Source organism: Passer domesticus, chromosome 4 (genome assembly GCF_036417665.1).
Source record: "Passer domesticus isolate bPasDom1 chromosome 4, bPasDom1.hap1, whole genome shotgun sequence".
Lineage (NCBI taxonomy): Eukaryota > Metazoa > Chordata > Aves > Passeriformes > Passeridae > Passer > Passer domesticus.
The window spans coordinates 73,218,778-73,235,375 of NC_087477.1; the positions used below are offsets into that span (position 1 = coordinate 73,218,778).

Genomic DNA, 16,598 nt, shown 5'->3' on the forward strand with positions numbered 1-16,598 from the left:
TGCTCTGAAAGCACCAGGGACAGGCAGGATTTGTGAACATACGATGACAGTTTCATATTCCCATTTTCTCAACAGATGGTCTGCGTGAGTGCTTTTCTTAGTGCCTTGCAAGTACCAATAGTTGAGTCCTAATTTAGATGTGAATAGATTAAAACAAACTGTTTATCCTCAGCTAAGAAGCACATTTCCAAATGCTAATCTTCAAAATCAGTAAATGTAACATAACTTCATAAAAATACATTCTCATTTCACTTTAACTTTGGCTTCCTCCTGTCACAGACTCATCATAGTCTTTTTCTCCATGCCTCAAAACATGAAAAACGTAACAGATGTGATGTATAAATGAGAGATTTCATCCCACTGTCCTACAAAAAGGAAGGATGGAAAGAAGGCAATTTTGGCTCATAGCTGACACTCATCTACCAAAAACAGACAACGTGACAGGCCACCACAAACATAGTGAAAATGGCTTTAACAAACAGCAAGCCTATTCCCACGAGTCCCACACATAAGCAGGGCTTGCACTCCACTCAGTACCTTTGCTTTTCCTAACCTACCAACACCAGTTCAGCTGTAGGAATTTAGTTCCAGCCCCAGAGTACACTGAATAATGCAGTTAAATATCCCTTTAGTACCCCTTCTGGATTCTATTACTGCTCTTCTACACTTGATTTAGATAAGCATCTTATTTCACAAATCTTATTACTATTTGCAATCATTCCTATCTTTAATCAATATCCAAGTTGGTTGCCTTCTGTTTCACTCTGCCTTTGGTTGCACGTGTCAAGTTCCATTCTGTCCTTGAAGGCCAGTGATTGAAAGTAACCTGAAATGAAATCCCCGACATAATTTCTACCCATGGTCTTCTGATAAGAAAGGAGACCCAAACAAGCTCCTATCAGCAACATTCTGTATTGAGGGACTGAAAATCTCCATGATGGAGCACCTTGGTCTCATTTCTTATAATGGGGACACTTGCTCACCATTTGTCTTCTAAAGCAATTTGTCAGGATGCTGACCCTATCCGAAACTGATCACAAATGAAAATTAACAACAGACACAGGTACTCAATCAAAGAGTAAGGCAAGGCTAAAAAAAAGATTGGCAAAAGTCATATATAGAGGATAGGGTACCATTCAGACGTGGATCCAAAATATCTCCAGTGTGGGGCAGACTGCTGCTTAAGAAGAAACAAAAGCATAAACAATAACTAATATGTTATTTGTTTATGAGTGGAATATTTTTAAGTGAATGTTTTGGAGTGGAATATTTTTAAGTGAACTGTACAGACAAACCAGTTTAACGTTTTTCAAGTCCAGCAGATATATTGTCATCTTTGGACTTGCAGCTAGATTAAGGTCATTCTATGTTTCTAAGTGCTCTATAAGAGTAGGTGCTGATAGATGATCATTTCGAAAAGCAGCTATCAGGTACAATCAATACATCATTCTGAATCTTTCCTTCACAAGTGACTATTTTTAATCTGGAAAATAACACCAATCTGACCTAACAAGTAAAAATCCTGTAATAACTATATGGCAAAAAAGCAGTGGCACATTTTTTATCCAGAATACACAGTTCTTGCTTTGAAAGATTCTGAAAATTGATGCATGTATAAAGAAGGTAGAAAAAAAACCCTCTGGGTAGATAAAGAAGCTAGGGCAACAGGAAACTACCCAAATGAATCCACTTGCTAGTCTTAATACACATTTTACAGTTGTTTTCCTAGCTTAATAATGCTATTTCTTAACCCTCACACTGAGCAGAAGGGATGCAGCCCTCTGATCCTTAAATTAGAAACCATGCAACTTTATGCTGACAAAATGTTTAATTATCCAGGATGCCAAATCTACCACTGTCAGAATTTTAATTCAGCGACATAATTCCATGGTGTGATCAGATAAAGAAAGGAAAATAATGGGATTTTCAAAAGCCCAGATTCTAGTAATGTTTTTTAATAGTAACAAGCTGGCAGACAAGCAGAATGTAAAACAAGATAATGGCAGCAGACAATGAAAATTCTCAATTCTCTCCACTCAAAGGCCTCTCTGCTGGTGTTCAGTGTTTCCCAGCAGTCCTAGTATTGGGGTCCCAAGTCCCTGATCTTTCTGGTATTAGTCAATGACAAAAATTCACTTGCCTACAGGCAGACAAAGAGTTATTACAGACAAAAATGCTAATTCTTAAGCACGGGAAGGAAGAGGCATCAGCTGGTTATAATGCCAAATTAATAACTGAATAAAATGATTTAATTCTATATTGGGTTTACTACAGTATAAATAATAATTCCAGAAGAAAATGCACTTTACATGCAAAATTAGCAACCAATGAACATTTATTTTTCCAGGTGGCCTTTATTAATTCTATACTTAACAGTTTGAAATGGTATTTTGGACAGCTTCCACTGGTGTATGTGAAGTTTTCTCCTTACAAAAATCTCACTAGGAAGAAATTCTCACTTTAATAAAGAAACAGTGGCAAAAGGAGTTAAACATTTTCCTAGGTAGGCTTACTTCAGATGGCCCAACAACTACAGTTTTGGAGAATTATGCCTTTAATAACAATTTCTTCAATCCAAGAATAAAAACCTTCTTTCCATGCCTTTTGTCTGTTTTTATGGAGTTACACCCTGGCAACTCTCATCACAAGGTGCAGTTGCTCAATATTACTTTAATATTACTGAACTATACAAAAATGCTCTTTACTACTGATTATAACAGAACAACCCTGTGAAGTGCTACGGTACACACAGAGCCATGCCTCATTCCACCCCTCCTAGAGCTGGTAAGAGCCCTCTGGAATGATACACATACTTTTTGTTGCTTCAGTGCACTGCATGCAGCTGAAGTGAATAGGGCAGGATTATCTTGGCATGAAGTGAACTGATCCAGGATGGCCAGCTCTCACAGCTGACCCTGCTGAAGGCAATCAAAGAGAAGAGGAGGTATGTGTGTGGAGGGTCTCAGCATGTCCCATGTCAGTGAGAAAACCTGCACAGCTTTTGTAATTTCACAGCAAACAGCAGAGCACTGAGTGGCACCACTCGTGCAAGCAGGTGAGGTGTCTGCTGCAGGCTGCTTGGCACAGGGGGCAGGTGAGGTAACCCCTGCAAACCACAGTTCAAAGTGCTGTGCCAAAAGGTCTTAGGGATGTAACACCTGGCATTATGGCAGAAAGGTTTCCAGGTAAAGTAGATAAAAGCTTGTTTATCCCAGAATTTAGGGAGTGTTCCTAAACTCATTAGCATTGCAAGAGTTAAAAAGAAAGCTTAAAAAGCAGGGGTGGCAACACAAACAAATGGAAAAGATGCTAAGGGACTCTTACATGCTTCTCTCCCTTCCTTGCACTTCATTAGAGAAGATTGTGGGTTTGTACTGAAACCTCAGGCGTGCTGAGGCACTAGCAGGGCTGATGAGAGAGGTGAGCAATGTACCAAAATCCTTACAACTTTATTATGCATTTCTTTCAAGCGTTCAGGCAGGCTGTGGGTGCTCTCCTTCCCTTTGCACCCTAAACATCTGCCATTTCCAGTTCCTACTGCTTGTCCAATTTCAAGAAGTCATTAGATTTTAATGAGTTATTAACATATAAAGAGCTGCTCTAAGGTACCAAGTGCTTCATAAGTCACTGATGACCACTTGCTAGAAGGGCTGTGCTTCTTTTGTTCTCTGTATAGCTTGGGAAAAGGCACATTCCTGCTGTGCTGTCCCCTTTGGCCCTGGCTGAGGATGGGCCATCCAAGAGATGCCTCCTGGCCAAGAGCTCCTCCACAATCACACCTTGGAAAGCAGCATCCTTTAATGTATCTTTATTTTCACATTATTTACATGTAGGTCTTGCTCTGGGTTGTTCAGATGCTATCTCACAGAGGGAAACACTTAGACCTTAGCAGGAAACAGCCCTTCCCTCCAGCAATGTGCAGGGAAAGGCCTGGACTCGTTCACAAGTACTGCTTCCAAGTTACCTCCCTGAAGCAGAACTTAACTGGTGTCAGTGCAAAGACTGAGACTGCTTAAAGCACACTCAAACCAAGCTAAGGTTTGATCCCTATTTGCCAGAGTGCTTTTTCTTTATGTGCTTGTTTTTCTTTAAAGCTGGTAGAAAACCCCAGAACAGCTGAGTTTTTTTGTATGGGTTGTATGTCAGGAAAATTAGCCCAAATGACCCCAAGTCTTGAAGATGGATTTCAGCCTTTGCTCCCATAAAGTACAATAAACTTCAGGGCAATCTGAGTTTGCACTTATATCCTGGAGCCTGTGGGTGTGCTGACCATAAACCAGACCGGAAAGGGCAAAAACAGCAGAGCTAGCTCCATAATGTTTTAAAAAATGTTACTGCAGTAGAAAAAAAAATTTTGAACGATTTAAAAATGGTTGAGGAAGTCTAGAAATCCCAAAACATCATACCTCTTCAAGGCAACTTTTGCTTCCGTTTGAATCTAATCAGTATTTTAGTTGTTTCTTTGGGACAGTCAGTCATTTGGGCCTTAACACACATATCTACTTACCCTTGGGTTGTCGGGAGAGCTAATGTTTACCAACAAGCCTTCACTACAACTTATTTTTTACACTCAGACCACTTTTAAAAGTCAAATGGTTGAACTATAAGCAAGAAGACAGAAAAATGAGAGATCTGAAAAAATGAGGTCAAAGGGGGGACAGCTCTCAGCAAGATTTTCCACATATGCAAAATCTAGCCTCAGTGTTTTGCAAACAACAATAAAGAGGAAGATCCAAAGGGATGTGAAGGAAATTGCTGTGTTGAGAGGCTGTGAGGCTCAGTCACTGCAGACAGACAGGAACAGTAGTCAACTGGAGACTAATGGAAACTTGAGTCACACTGAAATTAACTGTTGCATTTTTGGGGCTTGTTGAATACAGTTTGCTCCAGATTAGCTCTGGAATAATGCTCAGGATGTGGCTGTCACAAGGGGAAAGGTGTCTTGATGGCCACAAGCTGCAGGGGTAGAGGCTAGTGCATGCTGAGTTGCACCCAATCCCACTGCCCCTGCCACTGACAAAAAGTTAAACAAGACTGGTCCCAAAACCAACCCCTGAGGAACAGCACTCGTCATTCATTTACTTAAAGTCTAGTGCTTGCATAAACACTTTTCTAGGCTCCAGGGAAAGAAGACCAAGAATATGAAAAAAGCAAACCAAGGACAGCAGAAAGTCCCAGAGAGGATGAAAAGTTCACAAGCCACAGGAACAGACAAATTTTCCCAGAGAGGGAACAACTCTTCCTTTCCCCAGAGAACACTTGTTTTGTTTATCTGAGGTTTTTGGTGTGTGCTTTCAGCTGTCTGCATGTTTGGGGGCTTGTTTTCATTAATTTCTGAAGTGAGAGACTTAGATTTTTTGATTTGGGTTTGTTTTTTTAAGGTCCCCAGCTGGTTTTTTTTTCCTTTTAAATGAAACCTTACTTGTTAAATATCCCCTTTTTCAGCAGAAATAGCTAACATTGGAAATAGGATTGTTTTTGTAACCAGGTGGGGTCCCACCCATCTGCACTCAGCATTATTCATACTGGCCCTCATCCAGAATTTTCCCCAAGACTCTTCAGGGTGGATTTCATTCCTGCTAAGCTCAAAACAAAATGCTGTGGCCTGACCTAGCTCCTTGCCTCCTCTCAGCTCTCCTGGTTCTTCCTGAAGGACCCACCATGCACCCATCATTCCCCCTCTAAGGAGACTTGCAGCTTTTCATGGTGCTAATGACAAACACATGGTGCACACAGAGGGCTCAGGCAAGGAGAACACTTCTGTACATTCTCAGAAGCTCTTCACTCTGAATATTTTTTCCCCAAGAACCAGATATTTTCATTTTCCAATGGGTATTCTTTTGATAATGCTGTGTATTAACAGAGCTTAGAACTACTGAGCTTCCTAAAACTTTCAGATATTTACTTTCTTCAGCCTGGTCTCCTACAGCCAGTGACAAATCCAGTACTTCACTCTATTCCCTAGCATGGACTGCATTACACGAATAAATCCCACTCTCCAAGGGGCAGTTTCTTTCTGGTAGATCTGTGCTAAGATGCAGCAGCAGAACAGCATCAGAGTGGCCCCTGTGCAGCTCAGCTCCCAGCCACCACTGCCCTGGTGACACTGGGCAGCCCTGCTCATCCCTCTGCCTTTTGCATTATCTCTCTTATTTTCAATCCTGCCATTTTAGCACTTCCTCATCACTGCCCACCTTGTGTGCAGGGCTGAAACCATGAATTTTTGTTTGGTCTGACCTGCAGCAGGCAGCCAGCTGGTTTGCTGCATCCTCCTGAAGCAGGAGCCCCCAAACCACGACACAGGACTGAACATCTCACACCAATTCCAGCTGGCACCTTTCCCTCTCCTCCTCACCCTGCTGCTGAAATGGGGATGCTCTTGGCTTTGGACTCTTAAACCTCTCTACCAAGTGTTTGTGCCTGGCTGCTGGAAGCAGAAAATGGAGAAGAGGCAGTGCAGTTCTGGGCAGGCTCCTTGCCCCTCAGGTTTGCTGTCTGTGGGGCAGGGACCGAGCACTGCAGCCACTGCCCTGCCAGTGCAGCAGTGGGGCTATAAAACCTGTCAAACTGACACAGCACACACTGAGGAAAAACACAAAAGAAATTATTTTCATAACCAGCTAGCCAGCTCTCATGATTTCTTTTTTCCTGACAGAATAGATAACCTTTTGCTAAATGTATTTCACATTTTATGTGCATTTTCCTTGCACCTGCTCATTTCATATGGCATTTCAAACTTCCTTGCCCAGATATGGTACCAAGATGTCCTCTGCCAAGAATTGGCTGGTTAAAAATCACAGAAATTACAGATCACACCCTGCTGCTGGCCATCAACATTAGCAGCTTGAAGCTCAACGCCTTAATCTTTTACTCAGAAATATAACAGTACATTTATTTATCTATTAGCCATTAGCCATTTTTCTCAAAAAAATATGACAAAGGCAGCTCTACCATATCTCCTACACATATACACACCATTTATCTATATACATCTACATCTTCATTTTTGTATATCACCATAAAGGCAGCTAGAATTACACATACAATAGCAATTCTGCCTGTCCCCATTGCTTCTTCGTCTCCCATCAACCTGTCAGCAAGGTCTGTGCTTGCAAGCAAGTCAGGCACGAGGTGACAACCTGTCACACTGTCACCGTACTGAGCCCAGGAAAGGAAAGCAAGGAAATTTTATCTACTGCAGATGGCAAGAAAAGGAGAGCAAAGGAATTTGAAAATGGCAATGAACTTGGTGTAACAATGAAAAAATGTAAGAACACACAGTGTTTTAAACTCTAGTAAAACTCCATAACCAGACCAAGGTAAATAAGGAAAACCAATCAACCAGAAAACAAACCAGCCTTAAGGGCATTAATAATGTTTTGCATGCTGAAAAAGGAGATGTTGCAGCTGATCAGCTGACCTTGGCTGCTACATTATGAACTCTGGAAGAGACCTAGAGTAGCCTTCAAAGGCTACTGACACATGACTCCACCAAAAAAAAAAAAAATCAAACCACTTAATCGGAGAAAGCTATGTTATTTCATATAAGAATCAGAGAAGTCTGAAAACACTTATTTATTCTGTAACATTTACCTCTGTAGAAAAAACCTGAATTAATCTAACTACATAAATTCTTTTGTAAAAATAATGCTGAAGATTAGAATGGGACTGAAGAGCATCACCTGAGAAATGCTAAAGCTGCAATTCAAATATTTGTGAATGAGTTCCAGTGCCACTGAAATGTAGTGATGTCTCTTCCACTGCTTTACAACCATCATCTTTTATTAATCAGCTCAACAGCACACGGCAAAACCAGAAATCTGCCTACAAAGCTGGCACATATGGGAAAAGCTCACTCCTGGTTGTTTTATTTTAAACAAACCCTACAGTAGCTCCCATTGTTTGTTTGTTTTTCCCCCCAGACTAGACAGCATGTGGCTTATGAGCCACACTGATAGATGCGATAAAGCTCCTGCCAGATCTGATTGATGATGGCACTAGGAAGTGCTGTGAAGGTCACAGTGTAATTCTCCCTTTGCAGCTGCTCCTGGCAAAAAATGGTAGAGGAAAATAAAATCTGGATCTGCTAATTGCTAGCAACAGGGAAATTCTGTCCTTACCTTCTCCTCTCTTCCAGTTTCTAACAGGAATGCCATAAGCATGTGCAACCGATGAGAGACCAGATAAGTTTCAAAGACACACTTAAACATCCTTTAATTGAACAAAAAAAAAAAAAAAATCTATCCACAGCAACTGGCCAAATATTGAGCCTTTATACTTTAAAGACAGTGCAGAGTAGTTTAGCATGAAAGCTGCACATGAAACAGCTTTTACTATTTGCTCTTCTGGAAAACTGAGATAACATACCACTACATATTCCCTGTGAAGGAGTGCTATCTCTGATGGTGTGAATATATGAACTAAGCTCCTTTCCCAAAGTCTATTCATTGTAAATGAACAAGGCGAGCATGCTCACTAGAAGTGAGCCAGAGCATCAGTCACTCAAGTGGGACACCAAAATCCTCTTTTCCATAGATGTTGCGATGTCATGAGGACACTGATAAGAGACTTTGGGGAATTCACAAGCATGATATAATGACAGTCCCCTAATGAATAATATATATTCACAGCATAACTCATAGCAATTACCTCACATGCAGTGTTGTATTTCTTGGGGGTAAGATGTTGTTATCTTTGAGACATCAGCTACATTACAGATTAAATTTGAAACCACTTGTGTACTCTTTTCTGGCTCTCACTATTAATGGATGGAAATATTTTTATACAGCATTTTGTACTCACAAAGATTTTGGCACAGTAAGGCCATTACCAACATCTGTCTTAAAGAAAGATAGTCTTTATCACTCAGCTCAAAACTACATAATGGCAGAGAGATCTTGGCAGCAGGAATCCCCCAGATACTTAAAAAATCCCACCACTATGTCACCATAAAAGGAATAAGACACCGATTTTTTTTCTTCCCTTTTCCAGTTTAGGAAAGAGATTTAGAAAAGACAGGTCAATCAGTTTGCTCCTTTTACTGCCAAGCATAAACCATCAATTTTTAAAATACCAATACATGCAAAGAGCAGTATCTATACAAGATCCAACTGATAAAAAAATCCTCTTAGGAGTCCCTTTCCTAGATTTCTTGATGAACACTGGCAAAACAGAAAAGAGATATTGATTTATCCTTTTCACAGCCTCCTGTATTCTCCAAGGGATACTCTAAGAGAGGCAACCACCAGCAGCTCATTTGGACATTGCTGTTTTGAGGGTGCTCAGCACCTTTGGCAGTCAAACCTTACTATGCACACTGAGTCATGGCTGATTTTTACTAGGATGCCAAAAGGGGAAACTTTTTTTGCCATTCAGGTTTTAATTACTTGCCCTATCTCTGGAAAATAGAGATTATGTCCCAAAAGACTGTTACCTGCTACGAGATATCCCCCACTGCACAAACCCAAGTTGTGTTCCTGCAATACTATTCACGACCACTACCCACAGCAGCATGTCTTTTATGACCTGGAGAGTGAAGAGTTAACTTCTGATCACAGAACTTCAGAGGGATCTTCAAGATCATCTAGCAGAGGAAGAGCAATTGAATCTACACAATGTTTTAGAGCACTGATGCACTAGAAAAGGCAAACCTTCATGTGTGTACCCTGCACTCTGAGCTCAGGGTCACCCCATGCCACTGCAGCTACGTGCCTTCCTACCTGCTCATTCTGTGTTGACAGACTGCTCTCGCTATGACTTCATGCAGACACTCCCCAAAAAGACATCTGGTATGGTCTTGAAAACTTAAATTGCTCTAGGTCAGCTTGGGATGCTTCACAGTAGGAAAACTAATTCCTCCTAAACAATCCTTACAGATGGAGGAGTACATTTAAGATCTGGCTTTTTCAGTCCTTCACCTAAACCTCAGAGTTCACAGTACCGGCAGTCCTCAGGCTGACTTCCACATTTCTATGAATCTTGTTGGATTTAAATATTAGGAGTTCAACTGTGAGCCTAAGAACACTTTACATCAGAAGTATATTGATCTGGAATAATACATACTGAGTGTGTAACACAGTCACCCACCCAGCCCAGACAGCGTTTCTATATTAGATGAAACACTATTTGTCAATGGGATGATGAGTCAGGGAAGTCAGAACCATACCAGTAGCTAGGTGTCATTCACACCTAAAACCAGTTGAACTGCACAGCTGGAAGGGATGCATAATTTTTTTGAAAAATTGCCATAGTATGCTTTACTATGACTAACCCATAACAGCACAGAGTAGACTGAGCTGTACAGGAGTCTGGAGGTGCAAGTCCTTGCATCCCACCCTCCCACCCCAGCAGATCTGAAAATGAATATAAAGTACATCCCTCCTCTTCCTCCTCGACCCCTCCTCAGGAAACAAAGAGCACAGCTTTGAACAAAGCACTTAACCAGGCGGGCTCCTGGATACCACACTCCCCCTGACTGACCTATCAGACACAAAACTTTTGAAAATGCATGGAAATTAAATCAGTCGACTCCAGATAGCATCAACCAGCCCTGAACTGCTGGCTCTTTGTCCTGAGGCAATGTCACAAGGGAGACTGCAGCAAGCAGCAGGGCAATACAACTCCTGGTCTTACAGCAAGTTGTCTTTGCACCACTGAAAGGAACAGCACAATTGGTTGTACATGTACCAAATACAGCCTGTCCCACTGAGACTTCAATATTTGGGTTTTGGGTTTTATGTCTCAGACAGCATCTCTTCAACTCTGAGAACTTCAGGAGACAAAAAGAAAAACCATCCTTCGCTGAGATAGTAAAATTTTAAAATAGTGTGACTGGTTGATTTATTGAAGTCTTGCATTTTACCCTATCCTTGCTGGCACTGCTTCAATACTTCAGTTTCAACCCCACAGACCTTCCAAATCCCTTCATCTAAAAATCTATCCAAGCCACAGGAATACAACATAACACTTTGACTTTTGATGACAAATTTCCTAGGAGACACCAAACAGTGCCACATATCACCAAAGACAGGGAGTATCTGCTCATTGTTCTGTTTGCCGGCTTGTCACTGCAATCACTGGCTGACACACAAAGAAATCTGTAGATCCTTCTTTTTGAAATCCATTTCAAATTCTTCTTAAACCCATGTGGGACCCTAGAGCCCCAGAAAGACAGGATGCTCTCCCTCTGGATCCAATGTAGCATTTGCTCTTCTTTTACACCAGTTCTAAAAGGAAAAATGGTTTGTTCAAAACAAGAAAGTAATTGTGTCGTTCTTCCCATGGAAACCACCAGGAGGCATAAGGGATGACGGAAAGGCACCAAGTGCCCACATCCGAGAGCACTGATGGATAGATCCATCTGGCTGCCAAGCTGCTCCCTTGTGCCCCTGCACCGGCCATTCTCAGAAAGGCACACAAAAAAAGGTTGACAATACTATTATTTTCATGAATGGAAAAGAATGGCCCTGTAACACTTGGAGCAAACAGTAGCAGAGCACCTGCAAGGGCGAGACACTAGTTATGGAATAATCATTAATCGTTATGGATACCTCTGAGAACTGAACCAAGCCATGCCATGACATTTTTTTCCCTATGGAACAAAACAAAGAGCTGCACAAAGAACAGCAGAATCTGTCGCCTTAAGAAGCCCTAGACCTCAAGTACATTATTTAACTGGATCTCTCTGGTTTTGAGATTTATCATTTCATAGCTGGACCTCCGCCGCAAACTTCAGTAATACAATAAACAGAACAGGCACAGGCACACCAAGTGTTTGCATCCAAATGATCATAAAGCATCCAGAGAGGAAATGAGCTAAACACTTCTCTGTCTCTCACATGTGCCTTGTCTTGCCTTTCAGAGTGTACATTTACCCAGCTGCACTATGCTTTAGGGCAGGTGAATGCCTGGGTTGCCGAGGAATGCCTGCCTGAATCCACTCACCTCCGGCCACTCCAGAGCTTTTAGCTTATGGAGCGACTCCTGGTTTTGGCCGTTCTTCTGGCTCTTTTGCCGCCCATTATTTTCCTACCGCCTAAATCTTTGGCAAGTTTCCTCTAAGCCCTCCACACAAGACACACACCGCGCGTAGGACCGACAAACTCGAGCTTCCAAAAAACCTCTCGGTGGAAGCAATGGAACCACGCCGCTGTGACCGGTCCCCCCCAGCCTCCAAAGCCAGGCTGCTCCAGCTCGAACCTCCGCTCGACAGGAAATACAGGAGGGGGTCGGCCCGGGAAGCCGGCGGGATGGATCTGGAAAGATGGTTCTGTTCGCCTTTGCCCTGACTGACTCCAGGACTGTAACATGATGCAATCCCCCGGCTGTGATGAAACACATCAAATGGCCAAGCCTGCGGGGAGACCACCTCTGCCCACCCCACAAGGCAGAAAACAAGGAAGCTCGCAGCGCTACAAAGCAGCCGGGCCGGTGCCTTTCCCGGGAAGGGATGCGAGTTTCGGGATGGCGGACAGAGGGCCGGTGCCTTTCCCGGGAAGGGATGCGAGTTTCGGGATGGCGGACAGAGGGCCGGTGCTTTTCCCGGGAAGGGATGCGAGTTTCGGGATGGCGGACAGAGGGCTGCGCTCCGCAGGATCTCGGCCGGGCTCCTGCCCTTCCACAGCCCGGGCAGGGGCCGCCACCGCCCGATAACCGGGTTCCCTCCAGCTCTTTCCATGTGTTGCTTCAGGCCAAGAAAACGAGCGAGACTTTTTTTCCCCCCTAATTTTTTTCAGCATTTTTTTCCCCCAGTAAACCCACAGCTTTCCTAGCACGGGCTGCCTGGAGCAGCAGCGGAGCAGCGGCTGAAAAAAGCCCATTTCTGAATCCAGCCCTTCCCCTCCCGGCCGCGCTCCCTCTCCGCCCGCAGGGCTCGGCAGGGATGCTGCCCGCGGCGAGCGGGAGCGAGCGGGGCCGGAGCCCTCCTACCTTTGCGGCCGTCCTGCGGCGGCTGCCGGCACAAAGCGGCCGAGCGCGGCTCCTCCCGCGGCTCCTCCCGCAGCCCCGCTCTGCCGCGGAGCGCAGCCAGCGCCGCGCCGGCACGGACGGCGGGGAGGGAGGGGACAGGCGGGGCGGGAGGGGACAGGCGGGGAGGGGACAGGCGGGGCGGGAGCTCCCACCGCCCCCGGGCCCGGCCCGCCCCGCGGGGAGGGGACAGCGCCGAGGCGGAGCCAGCGGAACAAAGGCGGGAGGGGGAGCGCAGCAGCGCCGGGTGCGGGGCAGGATGGGGCAGGTGAGCCCGAATGCTCCTTGCGAGGCAGATCAGACCTGGGCTGCTTGCCCCAGAGTAAAGCCTCCCGGGAGCTGGAGGCTTGTTCCCCGAGTAAAACCTAGAATAATGCCATGTCACAGCGGGAGCCTCAGCGCAGCCCGTGCCCTCCCCATTCCTGCCCAGGAGATGCTGTGACCTGGGCGCTGAGGAGTGGAGGAATAACATGGGTTTGGGGCACAACGAGCATGTCTGCATCTAGCTAAAATTTAAGCTCTTTTGTTGAAATGGTGTAAAATCATTCACAAACCCAACACGGATTTAACACCTGGTTCCATCATCTTAGTTTAGCTTGATAAAAACCTGATCTAAATCAAGGTGAGACTAAGGTTTATATTGGTTAAACCTGCAGGCTTCAGTTTGTAACAAAATTGCTGAACCTGACCAAACTTACATAGGGGCAACCTGGATAAACATGTTTGAACTTTGAGAAATCCATTTCTTTTCCTCCCTGTCCATACAGAAACTGAAAATCTGAGGTCAAAGAATGTTACTAAAAGAATATTAGTCATAGCAACTTTTGTCTTTAGTCCAGCTGGGTGTCCGAACTCAAAGCTTTAACTTTGGCTGGATGCACAAGTGTGCTCTTGTGAGAAATATTTGGGGAACATCGGACATGCAAGTGCATAATTCTGTACAAGCTTGTAGCTTACTCTATACCATAGAGTATGCAACTTGTTAAGCACCTTAAATTTTGATTAATAAAATTTGTTTTGTCTGTCCAGGTTTAATGTGCTCTTCTGTCCTGTTTCATCATCCTCAGTCATTCCAAGAAGGTCATACCAAAGGTAACAGGTTTGACCAGGGAAAATTCTACTTAGTCAGCATGTACTCTGTGTGGCCACTTAGGATATGCATGAGATCTCTGTAGCCCAAAACAGGGGAGCTGAATTCACAGCCCAACCTTTTCAACAAGTATTACTTAGCCTAAAATCTCACTTTCAGCTGTTCTCTTTCTTGTATGCCTTTGGGTATGGGCAGGGAAGGGCTTGCCTACTGGATGAGCTATTGCAGCAGCAGCCTGCTCCTACCTGCCTTTTTGTATTCTGCTTGTTGAGAGTTGGCAGGGGGAGCCTTGGAGTACTTAGAAGTAGTGATTTTTCAGGCAATAGTAAAGTGCTTAGCTGGTCTTGAAAAAATTAAACCACAGCTCCTCTTCCCCATGGTTCAATTGCTTGCAGCTATTGCTCTCTTTGAGCTATTTAATTTGTATCATGACCTGTAAAATATGATCTCTAGGGAGAACAATCCAATACTTGGCTGTAAAAGCACAGCCCTTGGCTGCTGTGGCACATGCAGTACCACTGATTTGTATGCTTGCAGTGAGCACTTCCACTATTTGTTGGCTTTACTGACTCTAGTTCAATTGTTGTTGTTTTTTGTGTTTTGTTTTTTTTTTATTTTAATGCACACATCACATTAAGTAACATTTCAGCCTCTGCCTGCCCTAAGACACTCTGTGGTCTGTAAACAGGGCTCTTGGTTTAGCAACACTTCAGAGTATTTCTTCCACAGAAATGTCCTGAAGAAGTTAGGAAGCTGATCAGCAGAGAAACATAGATGAGAGAGAGTCATCACAAGACAAGCAGGAAAATAAGCACTTTGTACCCTCTGTCAGATATGAAAGTGAGATAACTCAAGGGTTTGTCCTTAGGCTGGTGGAGAGATTGGTAAAGACTTCATGTCTTTTGGTGGTAACTCCACAGGGACTAAATAATGGGCAAAATAAATTAATCAAATTTTATTAATCTATCATAAAGACAATCATCAGACAGCACAAGCTGCTCCTCATGGACAAGCTCTCTCTAATGCTGAAGGGCGTCAAAAGGACTTTTCTCTTATTTGAATTTTTAGTTTTCACAATGCTACACTTCAAAATGGCATTACTCCTCCACTTTTTCATTTGTACATATGCATTCTCTAAGCTACTTCAGCTGCAAAATACGACTTAGTGATTTATTGAATTTCTTCCCCATGAATCTTTAATGACACTACTTAAACACAAATTCTATTTTATGGAATTAAAAAGAACAGCATATAATTCACCTAGAACATAATATCATCAAAATAAATCAAGTGATTCCTAAGGAATTGCTTGCAGGGAAACTGAAGTCACATCATTAATAGGAAATCTGAGGTCCACAGTAAGTGTACGTCATACTTTGCACCCAATAAACTTCTTAAACTAATCATCTTTTAACACAAAGCAGCAGAAAGCAAATCTGTGTAAATGTTCCTATTTGAAATACATGTCCTCCAGCTTGAAAAAGCACTTTTTAGCTTTAAGACCAAATATTCATGCAGTGTTCCAAACTGTCTTTATTCTCAGTAATTCATTATATTCTATTCTATCAAGGGTAACTTCATTACTGTAGAAATAATCTTCACAAGCTTTAGGCAGGACTTGGTGAAGCTTAGTCATAGGGATCCCAAATCTTCCTGTAATCTTCTTAGCACTGGTTATCACAAAAGAAAAAAAATTATCAGAGCAAAGAAAAATAAAACAATCAAGTAGTCCCAGCAGTAAGGTATCCAAATACACTTGTTTACAAAACTGGGACTTTAACCATCAGATAATCTGTAGTGTGTTGAAACAGAGAAGTCATGACAATGACAGACCATATTTGTTATCTTTAGGATGTGCTTAGAAGAGTTATTTATGCATATTTTAAGTTTCTTTTTCCCTTGGAAAATCAACATTGGATGAAATCTGAGAAACACAGGCATGAGAAAAAAAATCTCCGACCATTTGTTGTGATTTATGTCTTGTAAGGTACTCCAAGCAATTTGGATTTGGCTCACTTAAGTAATGTAAAAAGGCAGGAAAACAGTACTTTAGGCATTTAGAAGTATGGGTCAGTTTTTAAAGATACACTGAATTCCACTTCAGATCTGCCTTGGACTGAGTCCATGACCTGACAACTCACTAGTTTAAGAGGCCCCAAAAACTCAGCAACATCCTACTGAGAAAACAAGTGTAAGAAAACCCATTGGATGCTCCAAGTGATGACTGGTATTCCCTGAAAGTCTGCTCAATACTTTTCAGTAAGACCTTCCAAGGTGCCTGTACAAGATTGTGTTCTTTATTTTCAGTACCTTAAAGTGAAATCATAGCTTTAAGGAAAAGCCTGTATGTTCTTCATATTCGGTATCAGACAGACTGTAAAATAATTTGTCTCTTTGGATTATTTTTTTCTTTTTCTTAGAAGGGGGGTTGAGCAGACAAAATAAAGCCTAGAATTGGCAAAATGTTGACTTCATGTGAGACCCCACACTGCCCTGTGACACTGGTGTGTCAGGCAGGGAGGTCAGGCTCCTCTTGATGCGTCCC

At 42.9% G+C, this 16,598-nt stretch overlaps 1 protein-coding gene across 1 annotated transcript in view; it reads right to left on the reverse strand.

Annotated features, from left to right (window-relative positions):
* The window catches only part of AFAP1 (actin filament associated protein 1), a 109,483-nt gene extending 96,433 nt beyond the window's left edge, over positions 1–13,050 (reverse strand). The window contains exon 1 of the mRNA XM_064418759.1: positions 12,928–13,050. The gene's annotated coding sequence lies outside the window, so the exon portion shown is untranslated. The remainder of the gene's footprint in view (positions 1–12,927) is intronic.
* Positions 13,051–16,598: the final 3,548 nt, after the last annotated feature.